The sequence below is a fragment of the Dunckerocampus dactyliophorus genome, chromosome 16 (genome assembly GCF_027744805.1).
Source record: "Dunckerocampus dactyliophorus isolate RoL2022-P2 chromosome 16, RoL_Ddac_1.1, whole genome shotgun sequence".
NCBI classification, from domain to species: Eukaryota; Metazoa; Chordata; class Actinopteri; order Syngnathiformes; family Syngnathidae; genus Dunckerocampus; species Dunckerocampus dactyliophorus.
The window spans coordinates 14,786,948-14,802,089 of record NC_072834.1 but is presented as its reverse complement, the minus strand read 5'-3'; positions in this window follow the sequence as shown (position 1 = coordinate 14,802,089).

Here is a 15,142-nt window from a genome sequence, read left to right as displayed (position 1 = left end):
AGTAAATTATGACACACTTGCCCTCAGTTCCTGTAGGGGGGCCTAATGTCCACGAGAAAGTGGGTAACGGGCACCACAGCTCCATCTGCTGAATCTGGTGGGGCACTGCCCCAGCTGGCCTCAGTGCAAGTAGACTGTGAGGGACAAAGTGAAAATCGGTTGTCTCACTTCCTTAAACAGGGAAATATGAGAATTTTATAACTGGAAATTATGATAGGATATCATAGCAGCAGTTTATGACCTGCTTAATGGTGAGCAATAAAAGAAAAAGTCTACATCTGTAGTATGATTCTTATGTTTTACTTTCCGTGTGGCGGTAATACTGCACAGTGATACACTTTAATACGCAGGATTCATGAACTAAAAAGCACAGCTCCAGTACACTTAATGTGAGCTGACAGTGATCCCAAACAGATACACAGCACACGCGCACTTCCTGTTCATATCCCATAAGCTACCTGAGCTGATTCTCACCCACCTGACAAGCCCACTCAGGATCACAGTAGCTAGGATCACAGTCTAATTGCATCCCCAGCCCCCTTAAAACTCGTGTAGTCGCCATTACAACACAACCTGGACGCCACTCAAATGCTGCGCAAGTTTCCAACCCTGAACCCGAGCCAAGCAGCCGTCTCTTGCTTGTTAGGCGAGTCAACATTGCAACATTCCCGTCAGCACGGAAGCCAAACGTGTGGCGCGTTTATCACCTCAAACTCTTCCACTCCATTAATGAAGCCGGACAAGGTGGTCTTTAAGTCTTTATTTTCTTTAGCTGATCCTCCATGTGGTTCATGTGGTCCGTCTGCAAATGCAATCATGTGACATCCACGCTACATTCAAACAGGCAGTGATGATGTCATCCTCCAGATGCATAGCTTACCCGGCTTACATCCCCCCCACCAACGCCCTCGTTAGTTTTTCCAACATGTCCTCCACCTGTCAGGCTTCAGCGAAGCTGTTCAGGGCAGGAATTTCACATTAATCCCCCGCATCATTTGTAGGCCTGGCTGCAGACTGACAGCTCCCCACATGTCTCGAGGGAAGATTCAACACATGTTGAACGTCCAAATCAAAGATGGCAGATCACACCCACACTCGCTCCTTGTTTTTACTTCGTAGAAGATGTTTTCCAGCCTCCGACTCCTACTTCCTGTTGAGGGTTTTCAGAGGATGCACGTGACGCTATGGTTGCTATGGCGAGTGGATGCTCGAACCCAACATAACCGCCAGTCTCACCCCATTGTGACGACGGACACATTTTCATTTCCACGGCGTTGTTTAGAGAAGCGTAGATGGAAAATGTACGCTTTTATTGTTCTTGGAGGGAACAAGCGGCTTTGACACAACCTGAATCCAAACTATTTGAATAAACATGGAAATATTATACGCTAGACTTCAGCTTTTATTGGACCTTTTGCAGAATACGTTGACGTCTGGCACAGTAACTATGGGGTGCGGGGGGGGGGGGGGGGGCATGCCGCGTTTATGGCACCTTTGAGGGGATTTACAGTTGATATGTAAGAGGACAATATTTTGGATGGGGCCCGAACGTTTGCAGCTCTGCCCCTCCTGACACTCACAAACATCATTGTCGTATAAACACAACGCTGCCAAACACTGCGTATTTTTATTTACAACATAACCACTCACACCACTTGTAGGTTTCGTATTTCTACACTTAGGAGTTGTCAACTTTATACATTTAATGACGGTCGTTTCAAGTAAAAGCAAAAAAATTTTGGTTTTGCTTGCTGTGTCATGCTTTCGGGCTCCCTTTCAGTCGACTCACCCAGATGTGAATCATGGTGTGTAGATATGGGGAAGTAATGACAAAAACACACTTTATTCAATAACAAACAAGGCAGTTATGATGATACATAACGTTGGTTAAATACAAAACACAAACACTTTATTCATTAAAACTCATTCACTATTTAAATGTATTGATGTAGTACATTTTCAAACAGCTACAATCATGCACAAAAACCCCAACAACCTGCTACCCGATAATGTACAACATGTTTTTTTAACAAGATTGGGAGAAATATGACCTTAATTAAAAACACTTGTATGCACATAACACTAAAAACCTTCAGCATCTGTAGAACAGATTAAATATATTCAAACAATGTGCTAATGTGAGCAAGTTTAAGAAACAAGACAAACACGTGCTTTGTAAGGAAGAACAATGCTGCACTGTCTCATATCGTTATCCCGAATTCATCATTTATTATCTCATTACTTCATAAGTTACTATTTATCATCTCGTGTCTGTTCATTATACAATGGTTTGTTGTTTGTTTTATCTATAATATCTTCTAAATGTATGTATTTATGTACTTTCTTCATAGTTATTCTTTATCAAATACCCTTTATCACGGCACAATGTTGCTGTCAATATTTATTGACTGAATAAGCATCCTACAAACTCTATTAACGTTACTATTACACGTTCTTTGTCCTTTTCGTTCCCTATTAGAAAATGGCAACCCCGAACAAATTACAGTTAGCGAAACCGAAACGTACGCTAACCAAACAAATTATTCTGATAAGAAATAATGTAAATCCAATTAATCCGTTCCAAAAATGTTAACACAAAATCTGCTTTTATAGTTCTACAATTATACTTTTACATGCATAAAACCATTTGAAACGCATATAAATACATATAACTGATGAATGAAAGGAATAAATGACCATTGAAGGTTACTACTTTACCTTCATTGTATGTATGTATGTATGTATGTACTTTATTTATCCCACAGCGGGGAAATTAACTTGTTACAGCAGCAAGCAAGCAAGATACGCAAGTAAAGAGTACAGTGTAAAGAATACATAGTGACTACAACATGGTTCAGGTGGTGCAGGTGTTGTAGAGCCTGACAGCGGTCCGGTATGAAGGACGTGCGGAACCTCTCCTTCTTACACCGTGGGTGTAACAGTCTGCTGCTGAAGGAGCTGCTCAGGGAAACAACAGTGTCATGTAGCGGGTGAGAGGTGTTGTCCATGATGGATGTCAGCTTAGCCAACATCCTTCTCTCCCCCACTTCCTCCACGGAGTCCAGAGGACCGTCCAGGACAGAGCTCGCTCTCCTGATCAGCCTATTGATCCTGCTCCTGTCCCTGTCCGTGCTGCCCCCTCTCCAGCAGCCCACAGCATAGAAGATGGCTGAGGCCACCACAGAGTCATAAAAGGTCCGTAAAAGAGTCCTGCACACACCAAAGGACCTCAGTCTCCTCAGCAGATTGAAGATGTGAGACAAAGACACAAGGTGGCAGCGAGATCAACACGGACACGACCTTTGTGGGTAACACTTTACAATAAGGTACACAACATAACAGTAGTTAGTGAGGAACGAACCTACCTCACCCTAACCCTAACCACCACTCAGTAGTTACTCATTAGTTCTTCATTAGTTCCTCAGTAACTACTCTAAATTTATGTGCCTTAGTTCCTCAGTAATTACTCTACTCATTAGTTCCTCATTAGTTCTTCATTAGTTCCTCAGTAACTAGTCTAAATTTATGTGCCATAGTCATTAGTTCTTCCTTAGTTCTTCATTAGTTCCCAGCTAACTACTGCATTTTGTGTACCTTATTGACTGTGAGACCCCTTTGTGTTTGCTATGAGTTATTTCTTGATTTCATTAGTGTTTCTCACCTCAAGTCTCTGCTTTTCTTCTGATCACGGCTGCAAAATATGCCAAAATGGATTTTGATAAAGAATGTGAAAAATTCAAGAAATTAGCTCAAAACACGAAGGTGGTGTCTGTGGTGATCTTGCTGCCACATTGTGTTGTTAACTACAACATGTCTTCAGTGAAAGCAAAAGTGACGTTAAATGTTCATTTATCCATTTCATTCATCATTTATATTGATTTATATGCGTTTCAAATGGTTTTATGCATGTAAAAGTATAATTTTAGAACTATAAAAGCAGATTTTGTGTTAACATTTTTGGCTTTCAGGAACGGATTCATTGGATTTACATTATTTCTTATCGGAATCATTTGTTTGGTTAGCATACGTTTCGGTTAGAGAACGGATTACCGCTAAGTTTCATGCATGTAAAACTAGAATTGTAAAGCTATAAAAACGTGTTTTGTGTTAACATTTTTGAGACTAGTGGTGTAAATGTGTTAGTTAGCAAAGAACTACAGTCAGCTGCTGACGACATCATCGACAGACAACGGTGCTGACTTCCGCTTTTTGTTTCCATGTATTAGCAAGCTGCTATCAAAAACGTTTTGTGATAAAAAATACATGAAGAACCGAGTTGGACTCACGCAGTGAATCAATAACAAATGCTAAAATGTACACATAATGTAGGATTAAATTTTCAATGTTAACCGGGGTGTACGCTAACCAAGCTTCCACTTTACCAGGAATCGCTGAGACATAGAGACGTGTTTTTCAATGTAACTTTGTTAAACATGTAATGAATAAATAAAAACCATGAGCAAAATATCTGCAATGTTTAGATAGATACACCACAAAATATGCCTGCTGTATGATTTGTAATGACTGCAAGTGTTGCTGTGAAGTAGTTTGTTTTTACGTGTAACAAGCTTATAGAAAAGCAGTCTGGTTCCTGTTCTCGACCAAATGCTGCAACATATGACAGGGTATTCATTGACAAACACTGCACTCTATCCTTGTCTGTTTCTGCAATTTCATCCTCTGAGGTCATTGAAAAAGCACACATGAAAGACTTGTGATTTTATTGACTTCAAGAGTTTCCTCATTACCGTGGCCTGCTTTCCTTCTTAGTTAGCTTTCAGGACAGTTTTGTTTATTTAGTTCCTTATGGGTATGATAAACATTCCCATATGGAAAAGATATATAGAAATCTTAGAAATTTGTATCTCTTTTGTTTGAAACATGTAGGTAATGCATCAGACAGTGAAACCACCTATAAGATCCTTAGTAAATTTGTACAAAATGGAACTTGTATGGGGCTGCACGGTGGCCTAGTGGTTAGCATGTTGACCACACAGTCAGGAGATCGGGAAGATCTGGGTTAGAATCTCCGTTGGGCATCTATGTGGAGTTTGTGTTGGTTTTCCTCAGGTACTCCGGTACTTCCTCTAAAATTGTCCATAGGTATGAATGTGAGTGTGAATGTTTGTCTATATGTGATTGACTGTCCAGGGTGTACCCCGCCTCTCTCACCCGAAGTCAGCTGGGATAGGCTCCGCGACCCTAGTGAGGGTAAGCGGCATAGAAGATGTATGGAACTTGTAATATTTGAGTAAGATAAATGATTATCTTGTATGAAAAAAATGCAAAAGTGGCCATATAAGCCTTTTATGAGGCACAATATATGAAAGTTACATTTTTTTTTAAGTTAAGTTTTTTCTATTTCTTTTCCATATGTGTGGGTAGGTCCTCTCCTGGACCACAAATTTGAGTTCCATACTTCCTGAACCGTGTCGAGGTTTCCTTGTGCAAGGTATTGAACTCCTTAAACTTCGTAATAAATGTTGCACAACATCAACAGTGTGACATCACTCTCTGTGCATGCTGTGCAGTGGGATGTGTTTGTGCATGTGTGCGTGAATTGAGTGCACGTAAAACAAAAATCAAGACCTGCATTTTCCCGTGGAGACAAATAAAGGTATCATTACTGTTTTGAATGTAATCTTTGGTAAAAAAATACTTCAGTTTTACTTCAGGCAAAGAGGTTAAAGGGAGAAACATGAGAATCAACTTTCTCAGCGTGTTTGTTTATGTTAACTTTAAGAACACGGTCTTAGATTTCTTTTCACAGTGTGATTGATTGAAGCAAAAATGCACAAATGTACTCGAGCAGCCTCCTCGAAAAGTGTGATCATCTTGCCGCATCATTGTTGCCTTCAAGAATATTTGCCCCACTTTTGTTTCCACCAATAGATGTAGTCTTTGTCCCGCTGAGATCAAGAAGGGGGGTCTCCTTTGGTGTCCCCATTTGGTTGGGGTTCTCATGGCAACGGTTTCTGTCTTGGTTTGTAGTTCTCTGGAGCTGGTGTTTCACACTCGGACAACTCTTACCTGCCGCACGGTGGTCTAGTGGGTAGCATGTTGGACACACAGTCACAGTGTGGAGGTCGGGAATCGAATCTCCCTTGGGCATTTCTGTGTGGCGTTTACATTTTCTCCGGGTACTCCGGTTTCCTCCCACATTCCAAAAACATGCATGTTAGGTTAATTGGCGACTCTAAATTGTCTATAGGTACGAATTGAGTGTGTTTGTCTATATGTGCCCTGCAATTGGCTGGCGACCAGGGTCCAGGGTGTTGGCATAGGCTCCAGCATACCCCCACGACCCTAAAATGGATGGATGGACAACTCTTACCTTAGAATAAATATCCTGTGGCGGACACATGCCACATTGGTGACCTTGACGTCATCCAATATGGCAGTTGAAAGCGTCACAAAGTGGTTGGTCTCAAGCTGGACTTTATTTGCCAACTGCCAACAACAGAATGAATGTAAAGACAGGAAATTTCTATTCAGCGCCAAGACTTGTGCGGCCAAAATGTTGTCAAAAAGCCACACCCCCAACCCAACAGCCAACTGGATGAGAGACATGCCCCCAATGTCCGCCACAATCTAAGTTTTATGGTTGACTGCATTGTGTCTGAGACTTTTAGCTCTGCCATTTTTTATGTATACTATTCAACAGTAGAGTTTAGAGTTTTTTTGTCTAAACATTTTAGCATACAATAAGGCGTGGGTCTTGTCGTGTTATTAACACACTGCATGAGTCTGTGTTCTTAATGTATTTTTATGGGAAAACGTCCTTGTTAGCAACTTGCTAATGCATGGAAACAGGAAGCGGAAGTCAGCTTCGTCACCCATGTATGATGTCATCAGCAGTCGACTCTGCATTTCTTTGCTAACTAACACAGCTACGCCACAGGTCTCACCAAATGTTAACACAAAACACATTTTTCTATTTTTCCAATGACAGTTTTACATGCATAAAACATTTCTAAATACATATACGTAAATGATGAATGAAAGGGATACATTTAAGGTCACCTTCATTGAGGACGTGATTGTTGCCAAAGACACGATGTGGCAGCAAGATCAACACGGACACCACCTTTGTGTTTTGCCATGAGTTATGTCTTGAATTCTTTGGTTTTTCTCACCTTCTTTATCAAAATGCTGGCAACTTTCTTTGGCCGGAATTTGGGTTATTTTGCAACCGTGATCAAAAGAAAGCAGAAACCTGAGGTGATTTATCCATTTATTCGGCATGCAAACGTTTCCCATTAAAAACTGCAACCTTTGATTTCCATGTCAATGGGTGGTGTAATCAGTACATGACACGTTCCCAGCACATTAGTCATCTGCACCACGCAGGACACTTCACGTCAAGTCAACATGAACATGCACTGTGGTATTTTCAATGGTGCTTTTACATTTCTTCCAAATGTGCAATCTGGATCAGATCAGAATGAAACCTTGTTTGACGTTACATCTCCTGACGCTGGTTTAAAATAGATCTGACCGTGAGTCCCAAAGCTGTGTGATGTAGTCACGTTGTCGTGTTGCGTTGCACCTTGAGCGTGAAACTCTTTCAGCTTGTCAGTGCCATAATTGGCCATAATGATTGCCGCATTCTGACAGTCCAGCAAAGTCAAGTCAGCAGACGTCAGCCAAAGTTTCCTTCTCTCATCACTTTTGTATTTAACGTCCACCAGGCACGAAAGAAACACATTGTTTTGATTGCCGTTTGTGGTTACCAACAATTTCCTATCAAACTTTGTGCAGAAGCACAAAGTCCCTAATAAAATTTGGTCGAAAAAACAGATACAAATTTAAAGAGCTTGGGCTACCATACATTTGCAACTTATCAGACATATGTACAGTATACGTTTAAAATGTTGTACGTTCCCTCTACACTCTCCTGGTGTAACGTCTCTCATCGCAACATTAGTAAGCTCTTTTTTGAAAATCGCATCCAGAAACCACTTTTTCTGAGGGTTTTTTTTTAACATTGAGGATGTAAGAATTGTGTATCTAAACCAGAGTAAAGCAACAATGGGAAGATTATTTTGTTTTACGGGGAGCTAAAGACCTATTCACGGTCACTGTTCCTCTGCGTTTGCTGTTTTGTGAACCAAACACAGTTTGACATCAGATTCTTCAAATTTCAATATTCATCCAATTCTATCCAATATCCAGTTCGTCTTTTCTGTTTACTGATAAGCATTAGCACGTAACTGCTGAGCGGTGGCGGGAGTGGGGGACTGGAGCCGCCCTACGACCCCAACCAATCGAGACAGAGTAGGCGTGGTTGGGCGAGGAGGCTGCCAAATTGAGCGTTTCAGCCAAAAGGAGAAAAATGTATACTTAACCTGTACACAACTTGAGCTTTATGGCGTATTTTATGAAAATAAACATACTATCGTGCCCCACTGGGCTCCAATATTATTTTAAAAGCCCCTGAAATGAGCAGCCCCCGTAAGCGAATCCACTTGTCCCAAAACGCAAATGGTGTCGTCTTAAAGCAGAAAGTAGCGTGCTAGCTAACATACAGACAGACTGAAAATTATTTAACGCGAGCTCTCGATCCTCTCACTAGCAATTAATAGAAATAATCACATAATAAGACTCGAAATAATCCACAAAGTCAGACAAATTGCTGTAAGACAGCAGAATAGAAGTGATGGGACAAGCACAAAATGGGCAGCGGCACAAATGTTCAGTGTGAGCACAGGCCAGCAGGGGCGAGGAGAGGGAGGGGGAATCACACCCAAATCCATCACAGCACAAATAGTGGGTGAGTACACCCTGACTCCCCCCCGGCCTCACGATCAAAAAAGGTACTGTCCAGTCATCTTACGTCTTTCTCTGCATCGAACACGTTATGGTTTGTGTTTTTAATGTTGACTTATGTTTTAAAAGAAAATATGAGACGGTGAAAGGTCATTCACACAGGACTGATCGCACAAACTGCCAAATAAATACAGCTCTCTGTAGTTTTCCTGTCACTTTTTATTATTAACAGTTGAATCTTGGCAGAGGGCTGCACCCCCACCCCCCCGATGTTGTTTCTCTCCAGTGGCGAGGAGTGTTTGTGTATTTCTCCTGATTGCAAGATATTTTCTGTTAAAGACAGAACTTGAAATAAACATTCAGAAACAAACATTAGCATCGTCATGCACCAAAGAGCTCATTAAAAGAGAAATGCTTCAAGGCTAATGTTTATTACATCTACACAGGAAGATTTGAACGCACCACCAATCAGGGATGGAAGTATTTATCCTCACTCCCCACCCCACCGCAGACGCATGTGTGCCCCCATCCTGCCGTGCTGAGCATGAGGTCCGTTTGTGGTAAAGTTGAAATGACTCACAACCATCAGACTCTTCTTTAAGGAGCTCCACCAAGCAGGGAGGGGCACTGATGTCATACCATGTGAGGCCGTTAGAAAGACCAAGACAAGTGTCCATGATGGTGTGGAAATGTTTGTACAAGCTCAGTTTCTCTGGTCACAACCATAAAAGATGTAAACAGGAACGAGGTCTAAAAATAAATGTAAACACGGAGAGAAAACCTGCAGCGTGACAGATTGACACGTGTCTTAGAACGTTGCACAGAAATGAAAAAAAAAACTGGAAATGGAAGAGAATAACCCGAAGAGAGTAGTTCACTTTGATTAAAAAAATGTTTTCAAATTGTTACCTCCGCCAAGCGCAGCGCAGATGGCATGTTTTTGCCAGCGTTTATCTGTTTGTTTGTTTGTTTGTGATCAAAATAACTTGACCTTTCAAGTTATTTTGATCACAATTGAATTGTCAGAAATGGGATATGGAATAAATGATTACATTTTGGGGGTGATCCGGATCACTGTATGGATCAAAGAATTTTTTAAAGGATTCTTTAACATTGCAAGATACGACCTTTTTCGGCATTTGTGCATATAATGCCACAAAAAATGGTCAGAGCACTTGGAAAAAAAACAGGACAAGTTTTCAACAGGTTCTACAAATATCAAAGACTGTTCCAAAAAATGTACGATTATTATTTGTGTGAAACACAATATGGGGGGCGACTCTAAATTGTCCATAGGTATGAATGTGAGTGTGAATGGTTGTTTGTCTATTTGTGCCCTGCGATTGGCTGGCGACCAGTCCGGGGTGTACCCCGCCTGTCGCCTGAAGTCAGCTGGGATAGGCTCCAGCATGCCCCCGCGACCCTAATGAGGAAGAAGCGGTATCGAAAATGGATGGATGGATGGACAATATGGGGGGGAACTATGGCGCTGGGCGGAGGTCTGCGTTCTCTGAGTGCTTCTCTGGTTTTTAAATACTTCAAAACAAAAACAAATTTGTGTTCTTACCAGGGCTGCCAATCGATTCAAATATTTAATTGCGATTAATCGCGTGTTGTCCATAGAGAAGTCATAATCAACCACAATTAATCGCAGATAGAAAGAAGTTTTTATCTATAATAGGTAGGGATGTAGGCTGGACGGTGGCTAAGTGGTTAGCATGTTGGCCCCACAGTCAGGAGATCTAGAAGATCTGGGTTTGAATCTCCGTTGGACATCTCTGTGTGGAGTTTTCATGTTCTCCCTGTGCATGTGTGGGTTTTTTCCAAGTACTCCGGTTTCCTCCCGCATTCCAAAAACATGCATGTTAAGTTAACTGGTGACTCAGCATACCCACCAGTACCCTAATGAGTATTAAGCGGCATAGAAAATGAATGAATAAATGAATGAATTAGGGATGTAAATCTCTTTGTGTCAAACGATTCGATATGCATCTAGATACACAGGTTAAGATACGATTAAAAAATGATACATTTTAAAAACAGAACAATTCGATATGATTCGATACAGTGTACAACCGATACAATTCGATTTGATACGATTCAACGGTTACATTTGTTGATGTAGACATTAATCTTACATTATAAAATAAAGAAGCCAGTTCTGTAAAAGTGGCATTCTTACAGTCTTTTAAAATGTGTAAAAGAGCACATCATAACCCCATGCATGCTGAAGGCAGGGGTCCACAACCACCGGGCCGCAGGGAGCGTTCAGACGTCATGATATAAAACTACAATAAGATCAAATAATTTGTAAGTGACATACTGCTCCTACATTTTATGTAAAGGGATATCAATTTTGGAATTATGGACCATTATTTTATTTAAAAAATAATACACAGTTAGGAATCCCACAGTTATTGTACATTTAATTAGTTTAGTAGATTAGTAAGAATAATGATGTCACACTTACATTAAAGGGATAGTTTGGATTGTTTGACATGAAGTTGTATGACATCCCCATCAACAGTGGACTATATCAACAGTGACTTACCCCCCCGCCATTTGGTCTTGCGAGTCCAGTTCTGGTCAGATTTTCGTGACGAGGAACGTAGTACTGCGTAGTTGTTGGGTCATTTAAGTAAAGAGTTTGGCTTCTCAAAACAATATGCCTTCAAAAGAGTAATACGTATATTTGCGTCATAAAAATGCCTCCTCAAAAAAATCAGACCTCACAAATCGCTCGGCGTTATATTCGTCTCCGGCCGTGTCCATGCGCACGATGAAGACGTTCGCATCTTCTTCCGCTGTGGAACACACGTAAACAAGATGGCCGCGGCGCTGAAGATGCGACACGAATGGAGAGGCGACAGTGACATTTTTATGATGCAAATGTATTACACTTTTGTTTTGATAAGACAGCACTTACACAAGGCCGATACAGGTGGCGACACGACCTGGTGTTGAAAAAGCTGGCAGAGGTAATGGAGGCATGCAGACAGGAGGCGAACAGCAGACCTGCGGCCCCAGCGAGGGATTCTATCCAGTACGACGCTTTACTTAAATGATCCAGCAACGAAGCAGAACTACGTTCCTCGTCACGGAAATCCGACCAGAACTGGACTCGCGAGACCAAATGGGGGGGGGGGGGGGGGGGGGGGGGGGGGGGGGGGTAAGTCACTGTTGATATAGTCCACTGCTGATGGGGATGTCATACAACTTCATGTCAAAAAATCCCAACTATCCCTTTAAAGACATTACACAGGCTGTAGAAAGTCGTGGTGTATATAAATGTTTCTTCAACATTATTTTATTGGCAACATGCAACATGCTGACAAACACAAACTTGCAGGCGCCATGAGCCAACTCAGTGTGCACTCAGCCGAGAAAAGACACTCGCAGCAGCCGCATCTTAGGTTCCTGCCGTGTATTTGATCAGGAAAGGTGCAAATTCAGTGATTTTTACTTAAGAAAATGTTCAAAACAATCAGAATCTTACCGAAAATACATTTATAATACAGTCCTATGGACAGATATAAATATTTATTTTATGTTATTGTTTCGTTTTTGTATTTTTCATCAAGACAGGTGAGCCTCTCTCCCTCACCTGCCTTCTTATACAGAATGTTGAGAATTATTCCCACCCCTTGGGAATGGTCAGATTGAGGGAATTACAGGATGGATGTCGGCATTTGGTGTGTGCTCCGTTTTGACCTCAAGAAGGGGAAACCGTTGTTTCTGGAAAATACATCTCTATGTGTGTTTTGGAAGTGTCAAAGAACGGAGGTCTGTGGATTAAAAAATGGAGGACCTTTACTCTTTTTGATGAAGAACTTTGTTTGTGCACACAATTGGATTCCATCTAACATAATGTGAACATCCTTTTCCTGCCTGTGACTTTGATGGGGTCTGGCCCCACCCCCTCAGTGAAGTGATGCCATTTTCGGGAAAATGCACGCAAACATGCTCCCCCTGAGAGAGATGATTCTTATCTTTCTGCAGCTATTCAGTGTGAAATGTTTCATCAAGTCAACTTGAAGGCCGGTTTTCGCTGCTCGGCGCCACAAGGCAAAGTGGGACGCCCTCTCATATTTGGGTTGGCGCCTCGACTCGTGAGCCGGAAACTCTGACTCGCTTCCAAAGGCGGATATATTGTTTTGACTCACACTTAAGCCAACACCATAAGCCGTGCCCGCCTTTATCTCTTCATCCGTTTTAATTACCGGGCTTTAATTGCTGTCTCACGACCTCGACAGTGACCCCGCATTTCTGCTGGGGGCCAGCGGAGCCCTTTCAGTTCAAGCGACATTTACACGTGGCTGCTTTTAATTAAAAAGAACAGCATTGTTCTCAAGGCTGAAGGCTGTAGACATGCATAATTATACTCAAAACACAGTTTGGGTTAAGAACCAGTGCTATGTCTCAAATGGAATATTTTCATCAGTGCATTTTAATTCAATAAGTACCCCGTGTACTTCAAACTTTTTGACGGTGTAGTGCTGTCCTAAACACATTACTGTCCCTGCGCACTTAGACTGGAAATGATGATTGCAGTATTTACTTGCTTCTTCTTTTTCTCTCCTTTTTATGGTTGGAAAGGTTTCCTTTCGCTGCAAGATGGCGACTATTGAGGAGGGGTAATTGTCAGGAACTGCACAATCCCCATTTTGAGTGTTTTGAGTGACATCCGCGTACTGACAGTGCACTTATGCACTCAAAAGGCTAATGCTGTGGTAATCATGCAGTTCAAAAATATATGATTGAACAAATCATGCTGTTTCATGGTTGAATACGGCCTTTTATTTGTCAAAAAATATGCATATTTAGACAAATTTTAAGCAGTTTTTGCCTAAATTAAGTATTTTCAATCATAAAATTGGCTAAATGAACTAAAATACAAATATAAGGCATCCAGAAGACATACTGTATTGCAAAGACGTGATGCTATGTAGTATTTTACACTGGTCACTACAGTAGGTGTCAGTAATGTTACTGTATGTTACTGTAATGTTCAGTGAGACACACAAGCATCGAACTTGACTTATGCCACAGTTGGCTTCCTCTGTCTTTTGGGTGCAGAACATTTCATAGACATTGTGGGTTTTGTCAGGGAGAAACTTACAAAGACATACATACAAAGACTGCAAGCTGTTTGCTAGCTTGACACAACAGGAGACACAGCAGGGCAGCACGAATGAGATTGATTGACAATGGTATACAGCCAATCAGGACGCAGAAGACAATGAGCAGTGCAGATAGAAGAAAGAGAGAGAGACGCCAAAGCACAGAACTACAACACTCAACTTCCCACAGTGCAGTTCTTCTTAAAGGGCCAGGCTCGGCCTGTAACAGCCCTGTAAAAAAAAAAATAAAAATCACTAAAATTTCACACACACAAAATATGCGAAACAGCAAGTCCACGAAAGGTGAACCACGATGGAAGGGAACACTGTAATACACGTGTAATGGTGACTATAACAGCCTAGAGGGCTCTAATAATGTTAAAACCGTATTTAGAAGTTTGTAAACAGGTTTTCAAGATTTTCAACTACAAAAATATTGGATTTATAGTTCAGGAGCAACTATTGAGGGCTGCACGCTCACCATTTTGGCATTTTGAGTGCACCATCCTGGTACTGACAGTACAATACACTGCATTTTGCTGTACTTTTGAGTGTGAATACACTTAGGCACTCAAAAAGCTAAGTATAAGTACAGGAAGCGTGCCAATTGAGACACAGCACAGAAGAGTCTGGGCCTTTCTTTACAAACTAACTTTGGGAACTACTGGCCTGGCACACAAACTGCAGCGTTTTCACTCATTTTTGCAGCTCATTGTGGATGTGTGGCTCCTTTTGCCAACTTTTTCGTCTACATGTGAAACATTTTCAAAAATCCAAAGAGAAAACATTCCCTTTATTGTCATGTAAACATTCCCTGTCATTCACTAAAAGAAACAAAGCCAGCAAGTCACATTTCTGCAGGTTCCTTGCACACCTGAAATGAAAAAGAGGGAAAGCTTTGAAATATTATGCTTGCACTAACCTTCTGCAAGCACGGTCATGTATGTGGACTTTTAGCTTTAGAAAGAAAGGGACCGTGTGTGTGCGTGTGTCAGAACTGAACCGCACCCAGAACACTTGGGCCTTCATAAAGGAACCTCTTATCCCTGCACTGATGTTGGCAGAAATTCTTTCAACAGCGCAACAACACAACTGTTGAGAGACGCTTCCAACAATTATGATGTCTTTTCATTGAAATAAAAAGCATATTAGTCCTTCAATAATAGCTATTTCAAGCTACAGTTTGCATACAAACCTAATTTGTAACCGAGTGTTGGAATTATATTTGGAGAACATAGACTACAAGCACAATA